This window comes from Cherax quadricarinatus, chromosome 54 (assembly GCF_038502225.1).
Source record: "Cherax quadricarinatus isolate ZL_2023a chromosome 54, ASM3850222v1, whole genome shotgun sequence".
NCBI lineage: Eukaryota > Metazoa > Arthropoda > Malacostraca > Decapoda > Parastacidae > Cherax > Cherax quadricarinatus.
Window position 1 is genome coordinate 9,297,653 of NC_091345.1, and position 27,703 is coordinate 9,325,355.

At 40.0% G+C, this 27,703-nt stretch overlaps 1 long non-coding RNA gene across 3 annotated transcripts in view; it reads right to left on the minus strand.

Moving 5' to 3' along the window:
- Positions 1-13,189, minus strand: part of LOC128699099 (uncharacterized) — a 223,367-nt gene extending 210,178 nt beyond the window's left edge. For all 3 annotated transcript variants that reach the window (XR_008408543.2, XR_008408544.2, XR_008408542.2), the window contains exon 1: positions 13,056-13,189. This is a non-coding gene — a long non-coding RNA (uncharacterized lncRNA). The remainder of the gene's footprint in view (positions 1-13,055) is intronic.
- Between the last annotated feature and the right edge of the window lie 14,514 nt (positions 13,190-27,703).

Sequence of the window (27,703 nt, forward strand, 5' to 3'; positions counted from 1 at the left end):
TATCTTATTCCTCGGATCAAGCCTGATTACCTCTCATTCCCTAGGCGCTGTAGGAACTCTTCCGGGTTTAGTGCTTCCCTGTGAACATATTTGTTAACTGCAACCTTCTGTATCTCACTGAATTTCACAGCCCTTAATAATTATTCAGTGCATGGGAAAGCGCTAAACCCGTGAAGGTCATACGATGTCTGGGGGAATAGGGGTAATCAGGTTTGATCCAAGGAAGCACGGGTAAATTCAGTTCCTTGGATAAACAGCCATTTATTAGTGTCAAAGCAACACCCCATAAGTAGTCCACAGCTGTCACTCAGCGACGCTCTCAGCAGCTGTCCCTCAGCAACACTCTCAGCAGCTGTCCCTCAGCAACGCTCTCAGCAGCTGTCCCTCAGCAACGCTCTCAGCAGCTGTCCCTCAGCAACGCTCTCAGCAGCTGTCCCTCAGCAACGCTCTCAGCAGCTGTCCCTCAGCAACGAAAATCTTAAACTGGAAAGCGCCACGTGGCTTATCTCTTGCGCAGATCCTATTAAAAACAGACAACGATGTACTGTATCTTACTGACTAGCCACAACTTCCCGCAACACTCACAGATACAGAGTAGCAACCACTCGTCACAACACTCACACATACAGAGTAGCAACCACTCGTCAACGCTCACAGATACAGAGTAGCAACCACTCGTCACAACACTCACACATACAGAGTAGCAACCACTCGTCACAACACTCACACATACAGAGTAGCAACCACTCGTCACAACACTCACAGATACAGAGTAGCAACCACTCGTCACAACACTCACACATACAGAGTAGCAACCACTCGTCACAACACTCACACATAAAGAGTAGCAACCACTCGTCACAACACTCACAGATACAGAGTAGCAACCACTCGTCACAACACTCACACATACAGAGTAGCAACCACTCGTCACAACACTCACAGATACAGAGTAGCAACCACTCGTCACAACGCTCACAGATACAGAGTAGCAACCACTCGTCACAACACTCACACATACAGAGTAGCAACCACTCGTCACAACACTCACACATACAGAGTAGCAACCACTCGTCACAACACTCACAGATACAGAGTAGCAACCACTCGTCACAACACTCACACATACAGAGTAGCAACCACTCGCCACAACACTCACACATACAGAGTAGCAACCACTCGTCACAACACTCACAGATACAGAGTAGCAACCACTCGTCACAACACTCACAGATACAGAGTAGCAACCACTCGTCACAACACTCACACATACAGAGTAGCAACCACTCGTCACAACACTCACAGATACAGAGTAGCAACCACTCGTCACAACACTCACAGATACAGAGTAGCAACCACTCGCCACAACACTCACACATACAGAGTAGCAACCACTCGTCACAACACTCACACATACAGAGTAGCAACCACTCGTCACAACACTCACACATACAGAGTAGCAACCACTCGTCACAACACTCACAGATACAGAGTAGCAACCACTCGTCACAACACTCACAGATACAGAGTAGCAACCACTCGTCACAACACTCACAGATACAGAGTAGCAACCACTCGTCACAACACTCACAGATACAGAGTAGCAACCACTCGTCACAACACTCACAGATACACAGTAGCAACCACTTCTCACAACGCTCATACATTTCCACAGTAAGACCAACACAAATACAAGTAGGCTGTTGTACTTTATACTCCAGGATCTCGTAAAATGATTCACAGCGTTCATCACAGATCTTAGGAACCTTCAACGCCTTCCTGGATTTATTCCAGAGATTATTATAAAGAACAAAAGATCACAGTACCGTGACTGGAACAATACACAAATATCCGTACATAGGAGACTGATTCATATGACTACGTTTCGGTCCGACATGGACTGTTAATTAGTCGTACAGTATGACTAGTTCATGGTCCAAGACGGACCGAAACGTCGACATAAGTTTCATTCTCATAGGTGAAGGTATCTGTGTACAGAGATTACTGCCATTACCCTAAGTTGCTAAGGTACATGCGCACCACTTGGATATTTTTCTTGCCGAAACGTTTCACCTGCACAGCAGTTATTCTTCAGGAAAATACAGAAACGTGAGAGATTATGTTTATAATGGTACTTTTGCCATCAAAATTTCCTTACTGTATCAGCTTTTCTCACTGACGTAATACATGGTGATTACAGGCACTGTTCCCAATGGCACAATAAATTGGGACTACAAGCAATGTTACCACTGCAGAACGAGACATCTGTCGCACAAGTGTCTCATTCTTCAATCTCTCGGTTCTCTAAGCCATTTACTTCAAGGATGTTGCCATTGGCACAATGCGTAAATTCACTCGCAGTTGCCGCTTGCCCGCGGCTGGGTATCACCTCGTCTACAGGTGTAAGTACCAGTGTTTAAATGTCCCAGTGGGCGATTCGTATCAGCTGTGTGGGCGGGGGGAATACAACTCAATGGCCCTCACTTCACGAATCAGGGGGGAAGGAAAGGGAAAGAGAAGGAAAGGGGTGGAAAGAGAAGGTGGTGTTGGTGGGGGCAGAGTAAAGAGGTCGGGCAATTCAAGAGCGTTTACACCTCCTAGAAACTAAGAAACTGTCGTGAGTGATGGAATTATCTTTGGGTGATGCAAGCTGTCATAGGTGAGGGAAATTATCATGAGGGAAGCTATCGTGGGTGAGGGAAGCTATCATGGGTGAGGGAAGCTATCGTGGGTGAGGGAAGCTATTGTGGGTGAGGGAAGCTATCGTGGGTGAGGGAAGCTATCGTGGGTGAGGGAAGCTATCGTGGGTGAGGGAAGCTATCGTGGGTGAGGGAAGCTGTCGTGGGTGAGGGAAGCTGTCGTGGGTGAGGGAAGCTGTCGTGGGTGAGGGAAGCTGTCGTGGGTGAGGGAAGCTGTCGTGGGTGAGGGAAGCTGTCGTGGGTGAGGGAAGCTATCGTGGGTGAGGAAAGCTGTCGTGGGTGAGGAAAGCTGTCGTGGGTGTGGGAAGCGACATACAAAAAATACTTTCCCATAAACCCAGCTAGTCCCTATACTGCACATTTTGCATGAATTTAATAATTAACATTAGTTCTTAGTGATCTAGGTCTTTAAATGACTATATCTTACATTCAGTTTCCCTCTCTATATGAAATTTAATATTAAATTCGTGGGGAATCGTTAAAGCCTGGAGAATGAGAGGTCGTCAGATTCAATCCGAACTGGACAATAGCTCCAGTTCCTCGAATCACAAGCCTTTCGCCGTAATTCGTCCATGCATTGCACACGAGTTGTGATATATTACAGAGAGAGAAAGAGAGAGAGAGAGAGAGAGAGAGAGAGAGAGAGAGAGAGAGAGAGAGAGAGAGAGAGAGAGAGAGAGAGAGAGAAATGTTGACGTGGTTACTATCTGACGTCTCTCAGAAATCTTCACCCACGAGGGAAATCGCTGTTTGTGAGCGAAGGCCGATACAGTCCCAATTTAAAAATAAAATAAATGAGAAGAACTGGGCTATTACAAGCAGACATTTTGTTTAAAATAAATTCACAAGCGATGTCTGATGGAAATTATCACTTGAGAATCAGTTGTGAAGCCGAGCTGTTAATCCTCTCCGCTGTATGGCACCAGTCAGCCCATCCCATAGCTTAAACAAAGTGAGGGAGGGAACCTTTTAAGAGACTACGATGCAGTCACTCAAGGAATGTATGTTACTGTGATAGAAAGTTAACTCAGCGGCCTCCTGGCAAAGCTACAAGTACCAGTAATATCATTATTTAACACCATCGTAGTGTTTACATTAAAGGTCGATCTTTTGGGGGTCGTTTATTATAAAAGAGTTTGAAAGTCAGTCAGTGGTAACATTACACAGGGAAGTGCGCTTGGCTCTTTGCTAGGGAATGTCTACTTCAATGACCTACTAAACCTAATCTCTTGAATGCCGTTCCTACGCAAATGACTGAACCTTAACCTTTGCTTGGCACATGAGTAAAAATCAACTGCCATAAAGTACTTCAATCACACACATATTATATATATATATACAAATATATTTATAAATAGCAGCTAAGATTTGTTGTTTCATAAGAAAATATGGCTTAAAAGTTAATAAGAAATAGTGGCAGAAAATAACGAGGTAACTAATGCTTCAGCCTGAAGAAAAAAAAAAATAAGCTCAAAATTAAGAAACAACATTATAAAAAAAAAAGCACAAAGAATAGTGAGAAAAGTTGAAGCAAATACGAATGTTGATGTACGAGGGTTCTCTTCCTCTCTCTCACACACATACAGACACACAGACACACACAGACACACACAGACACACACAGACACACACAGACACACACAGACACACACAGACACACACAGACACACACACACACACACACAGACACACACACACACACACACACACACACACGCACACAGACACACACACACACAAAGAACAAGATACCTTAACAACAGCAACTAGTATGAGGCAAGCCAGCCTGAGAGTGGTTGTCATGAGCGTTCCAGAGAACGCCACAGCTGCCACAATTACTACTTTCGCAACTGTTAATATCACCACAACTACCATATCAATTACCACCATCACCGCGGCCACCACCAACATTGCGGCCACCACCAACATTACCACCACCACCAAAACCACCACCAAAATTGCCACTGCTTCCACCACCACTACCACCCACATTCTCTCCCAGGTTGGCTACCATTAGCTTCATGACGTCCCAAGTTGCTGTTACATTAACACAAATTACTTTGACCATTACCCATTTATCGCCTTCAGGGACACAAAGGGAAAGTCAGGGACCTCACAGATTATTGCAACCTCATTTTGGGGGGACAGTATTAGTTTAATTGGTGATTTAATCAAGATTGCCTAGTAATTGTTGTGATCATGCAAAGTGCTATAATTGAACTAATTAGGTATTCACGAACAGGTGCCTTTAAATGGTTGTTTGAGCATTTTTTTCCTTTTTTTCCTTTTTCTCCACACTTATCGTTTTTATTTCGTGCTTTAAAGGACGAAATAAAAACTTTTAACGCTGGTGTACGGCACCTACCGGAAAAATTCATGCACCTATTGGGACCTATGACCAAAGTTATAGAACTCCTTTAAGTAAGCCTGGAATGGCTCCAATATCTTCCAAAACGACCTCTGTGGCCTATCTTCAAACATTCCAAAATGCGCTTCCTAATTCGACGATGACAGAGTGAAACTGAAGCGTGTGAACGCACTATTCACCGATTTTACATGCAAAAATAGTGTGAAATTTTTATTCTAGTTAAATCAAATTGATTATGTTTAAGTCCACCTTTACTGAACGGCTTCAATACTAAATGACTGACATAACAGGCCGGTTAGTCCCCCTCAGATTTAGATAATATGCTGGCAAATTTACCAATACAATAGTTTAAAAATTTTAAACAAATAAAAAAAACTTGAAATCGGTTGATTTAAATAAATTACTGGAGAATGTCTTTTCTGATAGGCTTCAAACTTTCATTGCTAATTGGTTTTATTAAAAAAAATCTTGGCTTTCACTTTCAGCTATATTAATTTTAATGTGCGAATTTTATTAAATTTGTTTCCTCGTAATAAGCAGAGAATACCTCTTCTGGTCGGCTTCACGCCAGTTTACTAATTGTGCCAATCTGAGCTTCAGTAAATACCGCGAAATCTCATATTTTTTCCTTAGAGGATTATAAAGAAAGTTAAATCGAACCCAACCGAAAAATATAGTGATATATTGAAAACTCGCGTTGTTTTTATAGCGTTTTTAATTTAGACTAGTTTAGTACACGACTTCGTGACAGAGGCGGCATTAAGGTAAGTGTATTTGTGCTTTATTTTCTATAAAGCTTCAATTCATAATTTTCGAACACTTTTTGTCGTCAGGATGCAAATTTTCTGTCTTGTTGAACTAAAATTTGGGGAAGGTTCACTAACAACTTGTGAGTTTAGTCGCCCTGTGCTCAGCTTTATACAGATCACTTCCAAAACTGGTTTCTGTGCGTCAGTGTTGGAAAGCCTCATCCGATCGGCTGCAAAATTTCAACAATTGTGTATCGAGTCACCCACAATTAGCTATGCTTTCTCTCTGCCAGTCCTTAGGTACTTTCCCTTCTATGCATATACTGAAAGCAAAACACCAACCACTCCAAAACTATATCTGTACCTACTTTTAATATCTCGGTTCCAGGTGTTTTTACCTCTTGCATTCTGCCTCATGAACTATTCCCATATTTACTTCTGGCTCTTTCTTACTCCTGCGAGATATTTAACCCGTTCCTGCACAAGATATATCACAGTCTCCCCTTTTATCATCAACATTTAATAGCTCCTCAAAATCTTCATTCAGATTTATTTTAATTAGCTTGTACATTTGCTCGTCCAGGCTTTCTCAGTTTATTAATGTTGTCAGGAAATTTTGCTAACTCACTGTTTCTCTCATTGGTTCTCCATTTGCTCTCTCATCACTAGTTTTACCTGAATTTTTCTCTCTGCCTATCGTGTGTCATTTGCACATTGTACAAAACTCTCATATGCAAACATTTTCTTCCTTCACACCCTCTTTACATCATCTTTCTACCAGTCATTCCTCTTCCCACCCGCAGCCACCCTCCTATAACCACAAAGTTCTGCTATACACTCTAACACTGCATTTCTAAATCTGCCACATACCTCTTCGCCCTCTCATTTCCTGTACTTTCTCTACCCTACATTTTTACTAAGCTTTTATTTCGCATTGTTTCCGCCTTTAAATCATTCACTTTCATTTCTCTGTTACTCACATGCACTATTCTTCTCGTAAACCATCTTCCTTTATACTCTTACTGTGATTACCATCATGTAATTATGTGCCACATCAGTAACTCATCAAAAAATCATGAAATCATGCACATCTTAAAACCTACCAATTCACCTTTTGTCAACTTATATTGCTAATCTTCTGTTATTTATGTTCTGTTATTATTTTTAGTATTGCCTATTACAAAATATCTTTCCGTACATAGTTCATTATACTTTACCCCTGACGCTCCAAACTTACCAACTACGCACATTGCAACAGTTTCTCCTACTTAAGTATTTAGGTCCCAAACATCCAACGCCCACCAAAACCTCTTTCTCCTCTACACTCCTCTCGCTCTCGGGTACACAACTACTTACAATAACCAACTTCTCATTTCTTAGTTTTATTGTAAGTTACATAATTCGTTAAGCAAGCACTTATACCTTCGTCGTTTCTATAGCTTTTCAACTAACTGTTTTAAATGTATCCACTTTAACCTTGTTTACTGCTTCCCACTGAAATTCTCCCACTCCGTGTGGCTTTGTTTCGGTCAGTGCTAGAACATCCAGATTCGATTCTTTCATAACATTAAGAATCAGTTCTTTGTTATTATCTGTACTACTCACATGTACATTAAAATCTTACTTGATAATTTTCTTTTGTGTCTTTTAAGTAAATTATGCAAAAATAGAGGTTAGAGTGCCTTGCTTTCAGCGTTTTAGTCGCCTTCTACGAGGCCCACAGACATACAGTGGAAGAATTCTAACCCAGGTCCATGAAGCTGAAAGGAAACACTACAAGGGTAAGAAGTTCAAAGAAACCCCAGATGAGTCTATACACGCATCCAAGTACATACACGTAGTGCATACCAGATCTTAAGATTAGTTGCAAGATTTACCTGTCATCTTACGTGTTTATGAGAAAGAAAAGAGCATCAATCTTGCCAAAGTGTCAAATATTTAGCAGGATGCTGTTTCACACTCCTATGGCAGGACGGGAGTACCTCACTGGGTGATTAGTGTCTTCAGACCTTTAAATTTGTATATATAATATATCATGATGTGTTTCATTTGTTGTACTGTTATTTCTATTTAAATTATAGTTTGTACATTTATTACGTCGTGTTCAGAAATGAATTCTGATGATGGTGATGGATTTATCGCCGGAACTTTGATATACTCTACAATAAATGTTCGAAGAAAAGATAGATAGATAGATAGATAGATAGATAGATAGATAGATAGAGAGAGAGAGAGAAAGAGAAAGAGACTGAAAATTTATCAAACAAGAATTTCTGCAGTATACCTAATTTCTTTTTAAATAGTGTTGGTGTCATGTACACAGGTTTATCTAATTTTGTTTTAACTTGTTTGTGTGTTTTGTAGTTATAACTTGCGTCAGTACGTAACGTGTAGCTGAATATATAACTTCCAGAAATCTCCACATTTTTAACGTGCTCTATCAGTTTTCGGTATAATGTTCATGAATCCAGGGATTTCCTGACATATAAGTTTGACAGGTAGTAATTTGGTTGACAGTAACTACCCAGGGAGATACTAACAATCCGACATACAAGTGTGGCAGGTAGTATTTTGGTCTACAACTACCCAGGGAGGTACCAACATACTGGCAGGTAGTAGGTGGTAAACAGCAACCACCCAGGCAGGTAATAGCCTTTTACCATACGAGTTTGAAATGGAAACCTTTTAAATGCTTTATAGTCCGGCAGGACTGCTGTTCTCTTTTATTTTTACCTGGGTCATTAACACTAATTGCACCTGACCTTCATGGCTATTTAGAGCACGAAATAGACATGTCTCTCCTGCAAATCTCACATCCTTCCAGCACACCTGAATTCAACCAGGTAAATCTTGTTTTAAATAGGATATCACAATCACAATCCTAGGATTCTGTATGATAATCCTTTTTTATTGAAATAATCTGCAAAACCCTGGCTTTGAATCACCAGTGAACGATTAACTACGTTAGGGTTAGGTATTTTACCAGTAAGTTAGTAATTATTTAATCACTGGTATAAATTAACGATATGACTGGACAGCCATCACCATAACCACTACTATCACCACCGCCACCACCACCAAAATCCCTCAAATAACAAGATTCTTCAGATCAACCATCACTATATCATCCACCACAACCAAGAAAATCACTCAGACCAACCACCACTACATCTACCACAATCAAGAAGATCACTCAGATCAACCACAATAAGAGAAAGAATGAAGCCTTTGTTAAGAGCACAGAAAGGGCTCACAGAATACGACGCTGTGGTGTACCTTTCCGTGGGATCTTATTGGACAGACGGTTAACTAGTGACAGGTCTCGGCCAAGTGAACAAGAGCTACATTGAACAGGTCACCATATGACTGAGACCAGCGTCAGGAGAGATGTCCTCTTTCCTGAAACCACCGGAGACTCCTGTGTAGGTATGGTGGTCCCGAGGAAGCAAGAACTCTGAAAACAATCAGAATCAGGTCTTGGAATTGCCGTGGTATGTACCTGCTTGTGCCAGTAACTATTAAACGTCTCTCTCTGGAACCCAACAATACAAGGTATTTCAAAATGACCCAATTTCATTATATTCTGCTTTGAAATTGGGTCCATCTTTTTAAAATTGTATATTCCCCCCTCCACGGATACCACCACTACGTCTCACAACCTCCCCACCAACACAGTTCTACCCCCACCATCGCCAATACCCTCACCTCCCACTCCTCAGCCCCACGAACACCTCAGCAGTTACAAATTAAACTCTTCAAAGTTTGACAAGAAGAGGTATCTGGTGGATCGCTGGAGCCAAGCTTTTTACCAGAAGTTAAGAGGAAGTCTCGAGGCTGCTGTCTTGGCTTGAGTTCATTGTGATTGTTTATTGTAATATTAAATTATACCATATGGAGCACCGGATCGCCCTTTTGTTTTTCTTCGGTAAATTGATATAAAGTTGTTTATATCATATATCGTGGGTTTAGGTTGATATAAAACTGCGTTAAAAATGGATGATTTATGGATATAATTTTACATAGAATTTATATAAAATTTTGATGTTTTATGGAGCTATAAAACTGCCATAAAACAACGGATGATTTATGAAGTTAAAAAAAAGAGTTAGGAAAACTGTTTTGTCAACAGACAATTTTTTATGTTTTTTTTAACTTATTACACCTTTTCCCTCCTCCTCCTCTCTCTCTCTCTCCATTATTTGCATTTTTATTTATCAAAATTAGGAAAATCAATCATTTTTTTGGGTTTTGACTAGAAACACAGCTTTATTTTAAGCTTATTATTATTAAATGCAGTTATTATTATTATTATTATTATTATAAATAAGCGACAAGAGGCCTTAACCAGCATCAATACATTCCACCCTTGAAACTCAAACTCATATTCGTCACCAGCGCTGGCTGGTCATGGACCAGGCCGCGGGGGCGTTGACCCCCGGAATACCCTCCAGATATACTCCAGGTATAGTGAACAGCAGCCCCATTAGCCATGGCAATAAAATAATATTTATTATATTCCACGTTTCGCTCTCTATTTAGAGTTATATCAAGATTGATTAAGCTCTAAATAGAGCGAAACGTTCTCTATAAAGGTTTTGTTCTTCGCCGTGTCTTTCTACCATACAACCCTCATCCTTAAGCTTAGAAAACCTTGCAGTAAACGCAGTCTCATTCTACTTGTGGTTCTTCATTGTATTAATACACTATATTCATCACCAGTTGTATATCACGAATTTTCTCTCTGCCAGTTACTGAGATGATCTTTGTCAGCCTTTTTTTGGATTCCTAACCTTATGGAATCTTATGTGTGAGGTTGGATTCCTACTCTCTCTTGAATTCCGACCCTAATAATAATAATAATAATAATAATAATAATAATAATAATAATAATAATAATAATCTATTGAAATCCAAATGATATGGTCGGATTCCTGTTCTTGAATCCTATGATTGGATTCCTACTATTGAATTCCTGTGATAAGGTTCGATTCATACTCTCTTGAATTTCGGGTGCTATTTTCTAGTTCAATTCTTGAATTCCATGAGGTATTTTTGGATTCCATGTAAATCCCAGGAATGGCGAGATTTCTATATTTTGTGTGTGTGGATTCATTCACTTTAATTCGAGCTGATACAGTGAGATTTCATGTAAACCACAGATAATGTGACCGAAGCCTTACTAATATACTGATGGATTCTTACGTTTTAATCCTTAATCAGTGTTAATAATTAACGTAAATAACTTGCAATAAAGATCTCGAAGCAATGTTTACACATGTACTGTTTTGATTGATTATTTTGCTAAATTTATACTCCTCTGACAGTGTCTGCGACGAGGTGAACTTATCTTTACTGATAAGACTTTGAGAATTAGTATGGAACAGACTGGTTCGAGAATCTGACCTCTAGGGAAAGAGTGAGTTGATTTCGCCAGATTACAGCTGATTTCTGTATGGTTTGTGTATCGGTTTTATCTGCCAGTGAAGGTTACAGGGCACTAGTAGTATTTTTTTTTTTATATTTTATTTAAAAGTACATCACAGCACATAAAAAAATAACAAACAGGCTTTATCTGTCAACAAATGTAATAAACTTTCCATGGCCATATAATACCACATACAGATATAATAATTATACATCATGTAACACAAATTATCTAATGAAAGCACAAACAGTAACCAACGTAAGGAGAGAATTGATACATACTTCCGTACTAACTACATCAAAAGTAAAACCAGATATTCTGTACTATGACTAAACGTCATAAGGTACTAACTCAAAAGAGCACAGTATGTTACATATCGTAGCCCTGCAAACTAAACCCCCCCTTCCCTAGACAGAACCCCCCTTCCCTAGACAGAACCCCCCCTTCCCTAGACAGAACCCCGCCTTCCCTAGACAGAACCCCCCCTTCCCTAGACAGAACCCCCCCTTCCCTAGACAGAACCTCCCCCTATCTGAAAAGTACAACATAAAATCAGACCCACAAGAGCGCACAATAAATTAAGTTAACCCTAACACATCTATAATGCTATCCAAAAGTATGAATCTTACGACACGTAAGAATATGAAGCATGATCCTAATCCCTAATAAAATAATTATAGGACTTTATGCTCCATTACCTTGGATAAACCTTTTATTTTTCTATCCACAGACGCATCAACTCTCCATATTTTCCCCCCTCTGTGTATTGTATGGATTACCTCGTTTTTCATGGACACTTTCCCTCAACTTTTTACTCATCTCACCACCTTGTTCTTTTCTGTGTTAACTTTTCATTTCCTTCTCTTACACACCTCCCAAACTCCTCCAACCTTTTGTAACTTCTCTGCAGAATCTTCAGAAGAAATGTCATTGTCTATGAAGACCTGTAAGAACTCCCACTCTGCATCAGATTTTGTCTTAATCTCACACCTCTCCTAATACCCCTTCTCCCCCCAGCATTCACTTTTGACAGATCTATAAATCTAATTATGACAACACACATCCCTCTCTGTAATTCCAAATTTTAATGAACAATGCCCCTTTAACGGAGTTCCTTGATGCAGGTGAGGAGTTCATGATGCAAGGGAATGGGCGTGTCCTACCCTTACTTGGATAAAACCTGATAATCTTCCAGTCACTCCGACACTGTTTGAAACCTTCTGATTTCCCACTTCCTCCTAAATCCAATAATAATAATATTAATACTAGAAAATAGTCCTCTCATACATATACTACCTGACCATTGCTCTGTTCAAAAACTTGGCACTACAAATTAAAAGTTAAAAAAATACACATTTAGAAAGACTCTCCTGAGAAGAAAAGAAACTTCCGATGGGAAAAAGTTTGTATTTCCCTCGACAATAAAGGAAGAAAAATAAATCCGAAAAGGAAATGGAAAACAGAGAAAACTAAGAAAATTACTGTATGCAGCTGATCCAATATTACTTACTATAATATACAACTTTATTTGTTATCTCTTGTTGAGCAATAAGAAATATGCTCAATAGTAACCCACATGGAGACAAACAGGAGATTAACTGATCAGTATATTTCGACCTTTTCTGGGATCCTCTTCAGCAGATAAGACCCCAGATCAATTAATCTCCTGTGTTTCTGTCTCCATGTGGATTAGTGTTGAGAATTGACAAGTGTTTATAGGATCTTAGTTATTCAATAAGAGATATCTATGAGGGTAATATTGTATACTTGTAGACATGTAGAGATAGGGAAAAATAAAAGGTAAAGAGACTTACAGGAAAACATCCATGAAGTTATGCACTCGAGGACCGTGGAAGAGTATGGTGAGAATGTCAATCTGAGCTCACTGAGTGAGGTACAGGAGAGGGCAGGTCAACCAGAGGCAGCAGTGTCCCTCTACTCTGGCAACGTAAACACAGGAAAATGGTAGGTTGCTAGTAACAGAGGTTCGATCAGAAGAGTGGTTCGTCTGTAATGAGCGGTCGGCCGGCACCGCGGTTCGTATGGAACGGAGGTTTGCTGGAACAGCCGGTCGTCCGGAACAGCGGTTCGTAAGCAACAGAGGTTTGTTGGGTGACGCAACTTATCCATGGTAACGAATTACGTACTTAAAGCAGCGAATTGTCATAACCATCGGACTGTAAAAAACAGCTATTCAGCAGGAACTGTGGATCGTCCGAAATAAGTGTCTTTTGAACAATGATCCGTCCGAGTCATTAACTCTTTTCGCCTTCGTAACAAAAAAAAAAAATCTTAGAATCGATAACTAGAAAGGAAAAAGCTTTGTATATACAGTATTAATATTGTAACAACAGGGAAAACTTTCACCTTCGTTGGGAGTTTTAAATGTTTCCAGGTCAACTTTGTGACGTATGTATAAAGCGAATTGTCAATGACGATATTAATACAAGATGGCCGGAGAAATTTATGATGTTGGTATAACGATAAATAATAGAGTATAACAAAATTCCGTCAAACAGAAGAACGCATGACAGGCAAAGTCCATTCAATAAAACAGAATTTTTAGTAGACATACACCAGTTAATAGCATATGAATATGTTTACTGTCGTGGAAGCAAAGCAGGATTGAGCAACAGCACAGCAACAGCATCAACAGCAGCAACAGCAGCAACAGCAGCAACAGCAGCAACAGCAGCAACAGCAGCAACAGCAGCAACAGCAACAACAGCAACAACAGCAGCAGCAGCAGCAACCCCCCTGAGTAACGTCTACCTTCCTCCTCTTCAAGGAAGGTTCCTTGATGCTGGAGTAGAGCTCTTGTCCTAAGGAACTGGACTTATTCTCCCAACATGATTAAAATGAAAAGAGTATCCATTGAGGAACAGTCTGTACGTTAGAGCTTAACGTGGCATAGATTCAGAATTCTGGCGAAAATCCCCGAATAGAATTTTTCCTGACATTTCTGTTCTTCTATAGAAATGCCTTGATGCTGTTGAAGGTCTCTTGATCACTGGAAGTGCTGTGTTTACGGGTACTTCCCAATAATAATAATACTCCATGAGAAAGTGAATCTCTCCTCCGTAAGTCATGCGTGTGGTTAGTGGCGATTAAAATGCCGGGAGCAAAGGGCTAGTAACCCCTTCTCCTGTATAAATTATTAAATGTAAAAAAACAATGAAGGAAAATTTTTGTTTCTTTTACAGGTCACACTGCCTTGGTGGGAGACGGTCGACGTGTTAATAATAATAATAATAAAAATAATAATAATAATAATAATTAAAATAGCAATAATAATAATAATAATAATAATAATAATAATAATAATAATAATAATAATAATAAGCAGTCCAAGCAGTGGGTGACACGCTTAGTTTTCCTTTAATGAGAATTCCTTCCACAAGTATTTTACCACATCACTTTTCCCCCTTACACACACACACACACACACACACACACACACACACACACACACACACAGTTACCAAGCAGGGCTCAAAGACTCAAGTATTTGCAGAGTACATACAAAAGTATAGCAGGAGAGATAAAGAGAGAGAGGGAAGGGGATGGGGGTAAGAGGCGCAGGGATATCAGAGAGTGAGCGCCGCGGAAAGCAAGCAACGTGCCGCAGCTTTGAAGAGAGCGCTCTTGTGGAAAATGAAAGCTCTTTAGGTGTGGTGAGGGTGGGCGGGGAGAGAGAGACGCACCGGAGCGTGAGGTACATGCAAAGGAAACATTGTCTGTGAGGAGGATAATGGGCAAAAGGAAAGCAGGAGGAGTGAGGTGTGTTGAAGATAGCCGAGTCGACAATAGGAGATCGGGCCCCAGACTTATGGGACTGCATTTGCTGGGTTCCACCCATTGGGACGGCATTACCGGGCCCAAGCCATAAGATTATTACCAGTACGTCCATTCGTGCTTCACTGACATTCCTAACATTTCAGGAGCAACTGAGAGGACGCTCTTCAGAATACAAACCATGTTAGGACGCCGTTGAAAAGAAAAATACGACGAACAATATATATACCGTATTTCGCGGCTTATAAGACGCATGTTTTTTCCATAAAATGTCTTCAAAAACCACCCTGCGTCCTATAAACTGAAGGTTAATGACGGGAGCTGTAAGTCTGGGGTGCGGGTTGGGCTGTACTTCTCACAGTTACTTCCGATGCCGAGCCATTGAAATTAAAACAAGTCTTATAAGCCGCGTTTTATAAGCCGCGAAATACGGTACATACATACGTACATGGAATAAACCACGATACATAGAGGCACGAAAAAGAGCAAGAAGCAAATTAAAATACATCAATTATGAACGAAATCAATTTTCAGTGGCTGATGCATAGTATGAGATGGATGGAACATTTCATGGGTTTAGGCTGTGTAGGCACAAATTTTTTAAAATTCTGTGCAATAACTGTAAGATGCATCTTCTGATCGGCTTTAAACTTATGGTGCTGATGTGTTTTTTCTCAAAGGAAACAATCTCTTGACGTTAAGTTGTGTATGCTACCATGTGCCAATTTTATTTATCAAATTGGTTTCTGTGAAATAATTGGAGAATGTCTCTTCTGAATAGGAATAAGTCAGTGTTTGACTTTATTTGGTTATCTTTAGTTAAATCAACATCATGTTCTTTTATGTGTCTATAATGTCTGTGTGTATTTAAGACTGTTGATACCAACTTGAACGTTATGTATACTAAACTTTCGTAAGACTTACGTAATAACTGTACTTACTTTCATTAAAGCTAGACAGTTTTACTCAGAAAAGTTTGGATAGATTTTTTGGCTTATGCACGTTTTATTTATTTTTTTTTCGGGGGGGGGGGGGTGAGAAACTTGAAAAATTGAAATACTGGTTTTCATGCCATAATTGATGTGTTACATCTGATTATCTTCATCCCTTCCAAGCTCATAACTTGACAATGCAACATCTGAGCTGCTTCAAGCTTAATATGCTTAAGTATTTCAGGATATTGGTCTCTTTGAAATTAGATTTGGGCTGTGTATGTTCTAATTTACCATTTTTATTGAAGAAATTTGAATATTTCTTTTCTTTGTGAATGCCTCTTCTAATTCCTTTAAAATCCTCAGTGCTAACATTTAACTGCATTGCCAACTTATGCCACACTCTACACTATTCCATTAGCGTATATTGAGGCACAGGAGTCTGGGGTCATGCAATACGACGATACCTTTCTCGGATCGAGCAGCGACAGAAATTCAGCTACTTTTTTTTTTAGGCTTGGGACGAGACTTTGATGGCGTATTCGAGATCAAGTCTAATTAAAATGTTACAGGACACAAGCGTTGTTTCGGGCATTCTTTAATGAAAAGAGTCTGGCTTTGAAACAAAGAATTTCATTACTTTTATTTCAGCTATATTAAAGGCTTTCCGAGTTAAAACAATATCCGCGAAACATATTTTGACTTTAAGCATATATTTTTTATTTGTTTACAATTAAAAATTTTTAAATCTCTGATCGAACTCCCTCTGAATATTTTTGCCATCGTGCTTCCAAGAAACTAATTCCTAATTTTATATCATCATTATAGTTAGGCTGTATATACACTCCTTGTTAGGTACACCACTGTAATAATGGGTTGGGTCCCTTTGCCCCCAGTTCTACCTAAATTCTTCGTGGCATGGATTCAACAAGGTGCTGGAAATATTTCTTTGAGATTCTGGTCTATATTACATGATAGCATCATGCAGTTGCTGCAGATGTGTCGGCTGCACATTCACTCTGTAAATCTCCATCTACTTCAAGGTTCCACATGTTCTGTGTTCAAAGATGGTCTTCTGCACAGCACTGTTGTAACGCAAGATTATTTGAGTTACTGTCACCTTATTGTCAGCTTGAGCCAATCTGGCCTTACTCCTCTGACTTCTCTCATTATTAACGCTTTCTCGAACGCAGACCCGCCGCTCACTGTATGATCTGTGTGTTTGAAACAATCCTCTGTAAACTCTAGAGACTGAAGTGCGTGAAAATCCAGTCGATCAGCAGTTTCTGAGATACTCCAACCATCTCCTCTGGCACCAACAATCATTCCACGTCAAAATTACTTAGATCATATTTGCTTCCTCATTCCTTGTGAACAACAACTGAAACTCTTAACCATGTACGTCAGTTTGCGTGCGGCCAGCAGTAACAGCCTGGTTGATCAGACCTTGATCCGCCACGAGACCTGGTCTCAGACCGGGCCGCGGGGACGTTGATCCCTGAAATCCTCTCCAGGTATATTCCAGGTATGTCTGCATGCTTTTAGGCACTGAGGTGTTGCCATATCATTGGCTAATAAAATATTCACATTAGCGAGCAGGTGTACAGGTGTACCGAATAAAATGGTCATTGAGTGTATATCTATAAACACACACACATACACACCCACACACACGGCAGAGGTATGATAATTTAAGCAGAGGTATAATAAAGCTCACGGTTCGGGGAGTGACCTAGTAGCGACCAGTGAAGAGGGGGCCCAGGAGCTAGGACTCGACCTCTGCAACCTCAACTAGGCGAGTAAAACTAGGTGAGTACACACACACACACACACACACACACACACACAGGGAGACTACACTATATCATGAGATTAATTTGCCTTTATGTTTGGTATACTAAAGTATTGCTGCACTGTCTTGTGTAGACTCAGTCTCAGAGGTTTACTTCTGTATAAGTGGTAATGAGTGTAGTTTGTGGACTCACCTTATACTAGGACTAAATGGACTTTGCCTTTCTATTGTCTACAAACTGCATTTTGAGGACTTGATTGTATTTGCACACATCTGCACTGTGGATTTGGGGTCGGGTGCGAGTGAGTTGTACATTCTCTTACTTGTGCAGATCTTTAAAAAAAAGTGTGATATATCTTTTATACGACTAGTTTGGTGTAGGAGTTTGACCAGTTATTTATGGGTTAAATTCTGGCAAACGAGTTGATAAACTCGTAAAAATGTATTACTTCAATAATAGTGTTCATTGTGACTATTGTTTCTCATGCAAACTTGAAATACACTTGTTCAAGATGTCTTTAATCAGCAATATGAACGTTTTACACTTCTTGTTTTACGAAATCCTTAAACTAGTGAGTGTGTTAAATCTAACTCACTGAAATACATTATGTGAAGCTTAATTATTTGCAATCTATCTGGATCTTTGGCTGATTTAATGTAACAAATATTGTGCACTTGTTCTCCAGCTGTTTGACGCTGATTATAAATTCGACTATGATATTCTTGTGTATTGTTTTTCAAGTACTTACATTTAAATACAAAAATGTTTACTTATTATTTCGAACATTTAACAATGATTTGAACAGTAAAATTTGAAAAAAATTAAAATAAATAATTGAATAAAATATATCAAGTAATTGTAATTGATATTTTTATGGATGAAGTAACTGTCATAGTAATTGAAAATCAATAACAATTATTAAAATTTTAATTGACTTTGAATCACGTAATTTCCCCAAGCTTGGGTTCCACACAACAAGAGCTGAGGGTAGGAGACTTACCCTCCTGGAGATATAATTTGTACACACCGGAAGAATTTGGAGTTGGTCTTTGATACTGTAATTAATTTTAAATGCTCCATATATTAGTAGAGCCATGCTGTGGAAAATGTTTTAATAAAACAATAATATTTTCCTGAAAATTTGTCTTATATAAGATATTATGGCCGGTGGGCACAAGTTGGAATGCTGCCGACCTCGTCTAACACTCATCTTTTTAATGACACATTCCAATGGAAATATAAATCAGGCGAGTGCTTTAAAAATAGACAAAAGTTTTCACTTATCACCACTTCAGATAAGTGCTTCAGTAAAAAAAATTTTTATTACTGTATAAAAAGGGCACAATACCGTGACTGGAACAATGTGCAAAGACTTACGAGCAAATCTCCTTACTCCTGTTCACTTACCAATAGTACACTGCTGGACATTTATTAAAAGCAGTGCTTCGCCACAAGTTTAATGTGGCCATTCGTGTCAAGAAGTTTCTTTTAGTAAATGTTCACGCACTATACATTAGTGCATTTCACTTCAATTTGTCGATATCACCATGCCATTTACTTTCAATAAAGAGGTGTTAGTCGCCCGTTGCGGGTGGCGTCCTGGGGACTGATAATATACCTAGGATAGGGCTGGGCTTGGAAATGAAGTAAACTGTGATAACTCTTAGTGTGTCAATTAAACAGCGAAAAATATCAAGATTTTACTTGGTAATTTAGAGAAGCAACAAGTAACGAGGGAGTTGGGCAGGAAAAGCACCATTCAGGTCACTTAAGATTCGCCATCCTTTTCCCTCTTCTCCAGAAGACCGATAGTAGTGGACTGCTTGAAGATATTTTTATTACCTTATTAACTTTAAGCTCACGGTTACAGAATTTCATACCCGATGTATGAAACCCATCCTGTATGACTGGATTACGACAGATAAAAATATCTAGCTATCGTAATATTAGAGTAGGACATCCACACTCTGCTAATGTACCCAATTTTATATTATTAATTAAAAAATAGTTATGCAAATTCTTAGCTCTATTTGGCAATTAAGCCATTTCTTATGTTAATTTTTAGCAAATCTAATGAAATTAATTTTTTTCGAAATAATATAACATGCACATAAAAAATGCATAAATTTCTCTAATAAAACGTAGTTTTGTAGTAAGATACTTTGTGTATATATATATTTTCTGATTGGCATATATCTTTTGGTGTGTATGACTTTTTTGTCAATAGCCTCTAACCCCAATTAACCGTAATAAGAATAATATCTAAGATAATAAAGAATAACAAGCTTAAAAGATTAATAAATATCTTGAAGTTGAAAAATTACTTAGTATCCTTCCACTTCATATAACACGTTAACAGGACTTAGGCACAAGTTGATCGTTTGAAGCGTGTTGTTTGAAGCGTGTTGTTTGAAGAGTGTTGTTTGAAGCGTGTTGTTTGAAGCGTGTTGTTTGAAGAGTGTTGTTTGAAGCGTGTTGTTTGAAGCGTGTTGTTTGAAGCGTGTTGTTTGAAGCGTGTTGTTTGAAGCGTGTTGTTTGAAGCGTGTTGTTTGAAACGTGTTGTTTGAAGCGTGTTGCTTGAAACGTGTTGTTTGAAGAGTGTTGCTTGAAACGTGTTGTTTGGGATGTGTGTTCCTGTACGGATGAACCAAAATGGAAACCTTTGAAAGAATGAACTAGTCACCAAGAATTAGTGGAAGAATAAAATTAAATACAATACCTAGTATTAAATATGGCAAACGTTCCTGGATGCTTTTGATAAATTAATGAAATGAATGGAACTAATGGCTACCGAGGTAGTATTAGTAATGTTAAGTATCCATTACGAAGGGATGTCAAGTATCCATTATTTTTTTAAAATGAGAGTCTGTATACAGACGATAAAACAGAAGATGAATATATTTAATTTTAACACTAATGCCCTCTCCAACAAGTTTCTAAAGGGGGCCTCAGTATGGAGTTGAAACAGGTGGGATTCACTTTCTCTTCTGTTTCCTTGTGGGTTCGTTCATTAAATTTGTTTGTTTGGATCCCATTTTAAATTTATTGTCATATTTAATTAGTAATATAGACCAATCAGGAGTTTCCCTTTATACTGATTTTACTTCTCTTATGCTTCAAATACATAATAAGCTACTAAATAAAAAAAAAATATTATTTTGGGAACATTGATGAAAATGCCTTGAGTTGGGAACGAGAGAGAAGATTGAGTCCTGAGATAAGTATATTGTTCCTGTGTAAACACGGCAGCTCATGGTTGGGAGACTGCAAGGCTCTTTTCTGCATTAGCAATCAAGTTTTACAAAGCATCAAGCTATACTACACCAAAAACATCTTCCGAGATGGGGAGGGGATGAAGAATTTTTTTTTCATCTGGAGATATGGGGGAAAAAATTCCTGATGGCGGCGAATCTTAGTTATATGATGACCAGTTCACTGGAGCTTTTGATCACCTGGTCAAAGCCTTCCACTGGCTTACCTGTCCACCCCGGAAAATTAAATATATCACACCGCAAGATATATTTTGCCTATGTGAGAAGCACCACTCTTTCATAGTTAAGTATTTCGTAGAGCCTATAAATAGTAATTTAAAATGAGATACAAGTTCTTGAGGGTAAAAATGGGTTTAGATCCCGCTAGTATACATGAAAATATATTACTGATGGATTAATTCTATATAATTTTTAATAGTTTCGAATATGGAATAATACTGATATATAGAAATATGATCCAGAACTCTAGACTCTCATATATAGTTCATAAAATATATAACTTCAAACACATAAAGTGCTCTAGACCAACGCTTAATTATTTAACACACTGTTCATGAGACCTACTAATGCATGAATATATTACAGAGGAGAGTGTGTACACAACGTCTGGAATTCAAGTGAATTTTCACAGTACTTAACGTGTTGACAGAGTTATATTACATGAAGACAAACAACATTCAGACCACATAGTCCGGCACGGGCAAGCCAGCGTTCCCTGCTGCCATTACCCACTATGGTACCAACTACCATGGTGTCATTTACACACCGTCATGGATTGGTGTTATTTTTTTTTTTTTTTTTTTAAAAATTGTACTTGAAACACTCGGAACAAATAATGTTAAAATTGTACCCCAGACATACCTCATATAACATTCATCAAACTCATCATGCTACCGCCCATTCTGGGAAACCAGCCCATTTCATCCCCCTTACCTGCCTTTCAACTCCCGTAAATCCCGTAAAGTGAAATTCCTATAACCCTCACTTAAATCCCTCTCCCATCTCCCCCCATACACCTCCTTATTTCTACACTTTGTCCTATAAAAAGTTGCTGTTAATGCATTAATTCTTTCACACACGTTCGCTCCTCTCATAGCCCAAGACATATAAATATAATCCGTAATTATATACCCTACCGCATTCTCTACCATCTGATTCACCCCACCTATGTCTAAGCTTAAAACCCTCAACACCTGCAAACCCCCCCCTCCCACTAACCTTATTACCTTACCCAACCAAACCCTTATTAGTTCAATACATTCGCAAAAATACACTATATGGAAAACAGTCTCCCATCCACCACAAGCCTTGCATATCCCATCCTCCCGTATTCTCTTATGGAATAAAACCATTCCAGACGGTAAGATCCCATGTAAAAATCTATACATTACTTCTCGTACTTTAGGTTTTAAACGTAATTTGTTCAAACGCCCCCAGATATTACGCCAATCATACATCGGATAAACACCTTCTACCACTGCTACCACTGCCTTACCTTCCACCCCATCAAGGTTTCCCAATTTAATATGTGAAGGATCGCTCATGTTTATGATGACCCGTAACATTGCCTCACCTATTATGAACTCCCTACCCACCCACCACCGTTGCATATCCTGACGTATCTTATGAAGTCCGCCTTCCCTCGCCCCCCCCTCCCGCTTATAACTACGTTTCAAATACACACTCATAATCCTCTTTTCAACAGCTATAAGACCCAGCCCTCCACGGCCAACCGGGAGTGTGACAACCGCTCTACCTAACCATTCGCTTCCAGTACCCCAAATGAATCTAAAAACGCGCTTTTGTAACCTTTGTATCTCACTACGAAGTATCGGATATATTGCTGCTACATGCCAAAGTTTACTATATAATAGGACATTCGTTGTAATTACTCTTTGATGCAAAGTTAAGTGTGCAGCTCGTAAACCACTGAGGCGCTTCAGTACACCATCTACAATACGCACTGAATTTATTTGTTGTGCTAACTTGATATCACTTACATAAACGATCCCACATATCAGTAATTGGTCCACCTTTTTCCACCTTTCAACTACTTCACATTCCTCACTTAACCTATCTCCAAGATCCATATACTTCGTTTTCTCCTTATTAATTGACATGCCAGAAGCCTTTTCAAAAACATTTACTAACTTTTCCACCCGAGGCAAATCCCTGTTACCACTTACTAAAATCGTTGTGTCATCAACATATCCAACAATGCCAGCCCCCCCACCCCTTTCGTCACCAACCCCATTTGCTGCCAATAAGACCCTAATTCCTCTATAAAAGGGATCCTGTAAACACGCAAAAAATATTTGTGAAAGGGGACAACCTTGACGTAGACCCCTGCTCATCTGAATTTGTTCTCCTAACCTTCCATTTACCTGCACCCGCAAGGATGCATCTTGATACATTAATTTGGCCCATGATATAATTTCCTCTCCAAACCCCTGCCATCTCATAATCTTCCATAACGCTTCCCTTTCTACACTATCATATGCCGCCTCCCAATCTATAGCCAACACCCCCCCCACTCCCAATTTTACTCTTTCTTCAATAAAACTTCTAATCAAACCATGCCCGTCATACATAGACCTTCCCGGCACCCCATATTGTCCCTTATCGATCACTTTACCCAGGACCTTTTTTATTCTGTTAGCTAAAATTCTTGCAAAAATCTTATAATCACCACACAATAACGAAATAGCACGATAGTCTTTAACTGTTAATGGCTCACCTTTAGGCACTAAAACGACCACAGCCATCCGCTGCTGTGCCCCTAAAACCCGATCCCGCTTAATGATATTGAATAATCTTACCAAAAATTCTTTTAAAACGCTCCAATTTTGGAGATAAAAGTCACTGGGCAACCCATCAATTCCTGGTGCCTTTCCTAATTGCGCCCCGGATAAAGCTACCCATGTCTCGCACTCCGTTATCGGCCCTTCCAAAACGAATCGATCATGCTCTGTCAACTCACACTGCACAAACCTTCCAATTGACTGTAATGCTATTTCACTTATTCCCACACTTTGCGTTTTCAACTTAACCCAAGCATCAATATACCCACTCATACCCTCAGTCGTCGTCAACACCTGGTCCACTTTATACCCTTGCATACCTACCTGAACATTCAACCCCATTAACTCCATTGCCTTGCGACGTGTGTGTTGACTCCGCAACACACACGCCGACGGCCGATCTCCCCACAAAACCTCCTCAATCCCGCCCTTAAGCCTTTCCCCATCAAACCTCTCATTTTGTAATTTCCGGATATTTTCCTTCAAACTTTCAATTTCAATAACAGGATAATTAGCATTAATGTGTGCATAACAGTCGCGCAACTGCCCCTCTAAATATTTTTGAAAACCGTATTGTAACTGATTATATCTCTTCCCTCGATTAATATAATATTCCTTGATACGTTTTTTAGCTATTGTTTCCCACCAATTAACCATGGCAACATCCCCTGGTGCTTCTACCACAAAACGATCCCACATATGTCCAAAAGACAAAAGACTATCCTCTTCCTTTAATAACTTTACATTCAATTTCCAAAATGATGGACCCCTCCGAGGCACACCCTCAATATCCACATCTATTACCACTCCTCTATGATCCGAAAAAACCACATCTATCACATCCACCCTCCGCACAGTAACCGTACAAGGCACGTACATTCGGTCCAACCTCGCCGCATAACCTCGTTTAATGAAGGTATGCTCTACCATCCCTCCCCCCCCACACACATCCTTTAACCCCACCCCGGTCAATATATCCCCCAATATACCCAAACAACACCCCGCACCTCTGGGCTCCACATCTTTACGACGTATCACGCAATTCCAATCTCCGCCTATTATTGCAACATTCGGTAAACCACGTAAAAAATAGACCAGCACGTCCCGAACAAATTTAGTTTTAATACTCACGTCACCCTCAGCCGGACCATATACACATACTAAACTAATGGGAACCCTACCCCAAGTTCCATCCACCCTAATTACCCTCCCCTCCCCCCCTTCACTACGCCTTACTATAAACGGGCTAGTTTCCTTTACCAAAATGGCAGCCCCACCTTTCAAACGTGTCGCATGTTCCATGTACACATTATAACCACTCATATCCAACTCATAACCAGGCCTAAAATTATGTTCCTGTAAGAATACCACATCCACACCAAGTCTCACCAAATACTCATTAAACCACTTAAGCTTCCTCTCAGCTCTCAACCCGTTAATATTTATAGTAAAACACTTGAATTCAACAAATGGGTTTTCCTTTTGTCCCCGGCATTGACTTTACCCCAGTTCGTTTTGCAACACCTCTGTCCCTCCCCCCTTTGTTGGGAATCACCTTTGCAATCCCTTGATCCTTGGGTTCACCATTCCCTCTCTTCTGTACCTCCACCCAAGACTTTTTCCCAGGGCGTTGGGCAGGAGTGAGCACATCATCAGAATCCGATGATGCTGCAGTCCTCTTTCGTGTCCCGCCCTCCACCTGCATTTTGACATCTGAAGCACCGTCCTGATGCACCTCCACCTCTACTGCATGCACCTTCAATCCTGTAGACTCTCTCGTCGACAAACCGTCATCTTCTGCCATACCATCATTCACAGCCTTTCCCAGAACTGAGCCTGGGTCTTCCACCTGATCAAGGACCGATTCCTCTAACAAGTCATCCAACGCCTTTACCAAAGACGCCGCCACTTCTTCACCCATATTAGGTAGTCTCTCCTCAAAAACCTTATGTATGTCCAATGACTGAGATTCTCCTTGTAGCGTTACAACTGGCGATTCAAGCTCCTTTTCCTTGTCTACCTCCTCACTCCATGACAACCGTTGTTGGGGCGGTGTAGCAAGAGACTGTTCTCGCTCATCACCAACCTCGTCCACTGGCTGCTGTTGCTGCTGTTGCTGTTGCTGCTGTTGCCGTTGCTGTTGTGCCGGGTACCCACTTCGTTTCTCACACTGCGCCGCGATGTGGTCATATGACCCACATAGCCGACACGTACGTTGTTGCCCCGCATACGTTACATAGACTTGAGTCCTTAATTCTTTCAACACAATATATGAAGGAATAGGGTGCCGAAGAGTCATTTTAACTGTATACGCGCCTTCCAGCGCACCTGCATACGGTCCAGTTGCCCATCTCCCTGCTGTGGCTACGTGAACCGTCCCATAAGTACGCAGTTCACTGGTAATATCAAAATCAGTCGCCTCAAAAGGCACATTCCTGATTTTCACCCAGGTGTAATGTCGAGATACATCATGAAGTCTCACCGACACAGCTGTATTAACCTGTATGATGGTCTCCTGATACTTGTCGACCACTGCCTCGTAGACTTGTGCAGACGTCATCTTAACGAAGATTCTTGTCATTCCATTTAATGCGACACCACATATCTCCTCATTTGCTATACCATAGGTATCGCGAATGATCGCTGGTAATAATAAATCCATGTTGGATCCTGTGACAGCACCACGGATCATCTCAATGCAGACAGTGTTGATTCTTCTTCTGCTATTCAGCGCCATGTTGGAGAAAATAAAGTTTCCACCAACCAACGCTAGGGGCAGCTCAATCAGGTAAACTGCGCAAAACAAACTCAAACAGGAGCGTCTGCGCAGCTCGTCCACACGGCTCGGAGGCGATGAGGACAATGACGGATTGGTGTTATATAGATACCGTCATGCTGTTTCCTCGCACTGGTTCTGTACCACTGAAAAAAAAAGCCGTGCTGGGCTTTCCTTGACAAATGAATTTATTTTTCACCGACGAATGCAAATGGTTTAACCCTTTTCTAATGCAAATAATTTTTCCTAATGATAACAAATAAACAAGCGAAGCTCATTTAATGCTTGCAGATGATGGAGACACACTGAGAACAAAACATAAAAACATAAGAACATAAGAAAGAAGGAACACTGCAACAGGCCTACTGACCCATGCGGAGCAGGTCCATGTCTCCCCCCCCGGATTAGCCCAATGACCCTCCTTCGGATTAGCCCAATGACCCACCCAGTCTGGTCACCTCCACTCAAGGATGGAGCACGGCACCAGACCCAGCAGCACAAGCTAGTCAGGTCCAACTCACACCCACCCACACCCACTCATGTATTTATCTAACCTGTTTTTAAAACTACACAACGTTTTAGCCTCAATAACTGTACTCGGGAGTTTGATCCACTCATCCACAACTCTATATCCTTCTATATCCTATATCCTTCCTGAATCTGAATTTTTCCAACTTGAAACCATTGCTGCGAGTCCTGTCTTGGCTGGAAATTTTCAGCACGCTATTTACATCCCCTTTATTTATTCCTGTTTTCCATTTATACACCTCGATCATAACCCCCCTAATTCTACGTCTTTCGAGAGAGTGCAGACTCAGGGCCCTCAGTCTATCCTCATAGGGAAGATTTCTGATGCATGGGACCTTTGAGATTATTATTAATTCCGTGACCAGTTAATGTCACCATAACTTTTATTAGCAAGTAATACATTCCTCGTGTAAAACCACAACATTCTGGGTTAATATGTTAAATAACTTAGCGTAACTGTTAACCTTTTGGTATGACGAGGTTATATACACTAAGAGGTGTATGCCCTCAGTGTGATAGACTGAGATTTATATTAATACTTATTTTAGGGATGGAAGTACTGTAT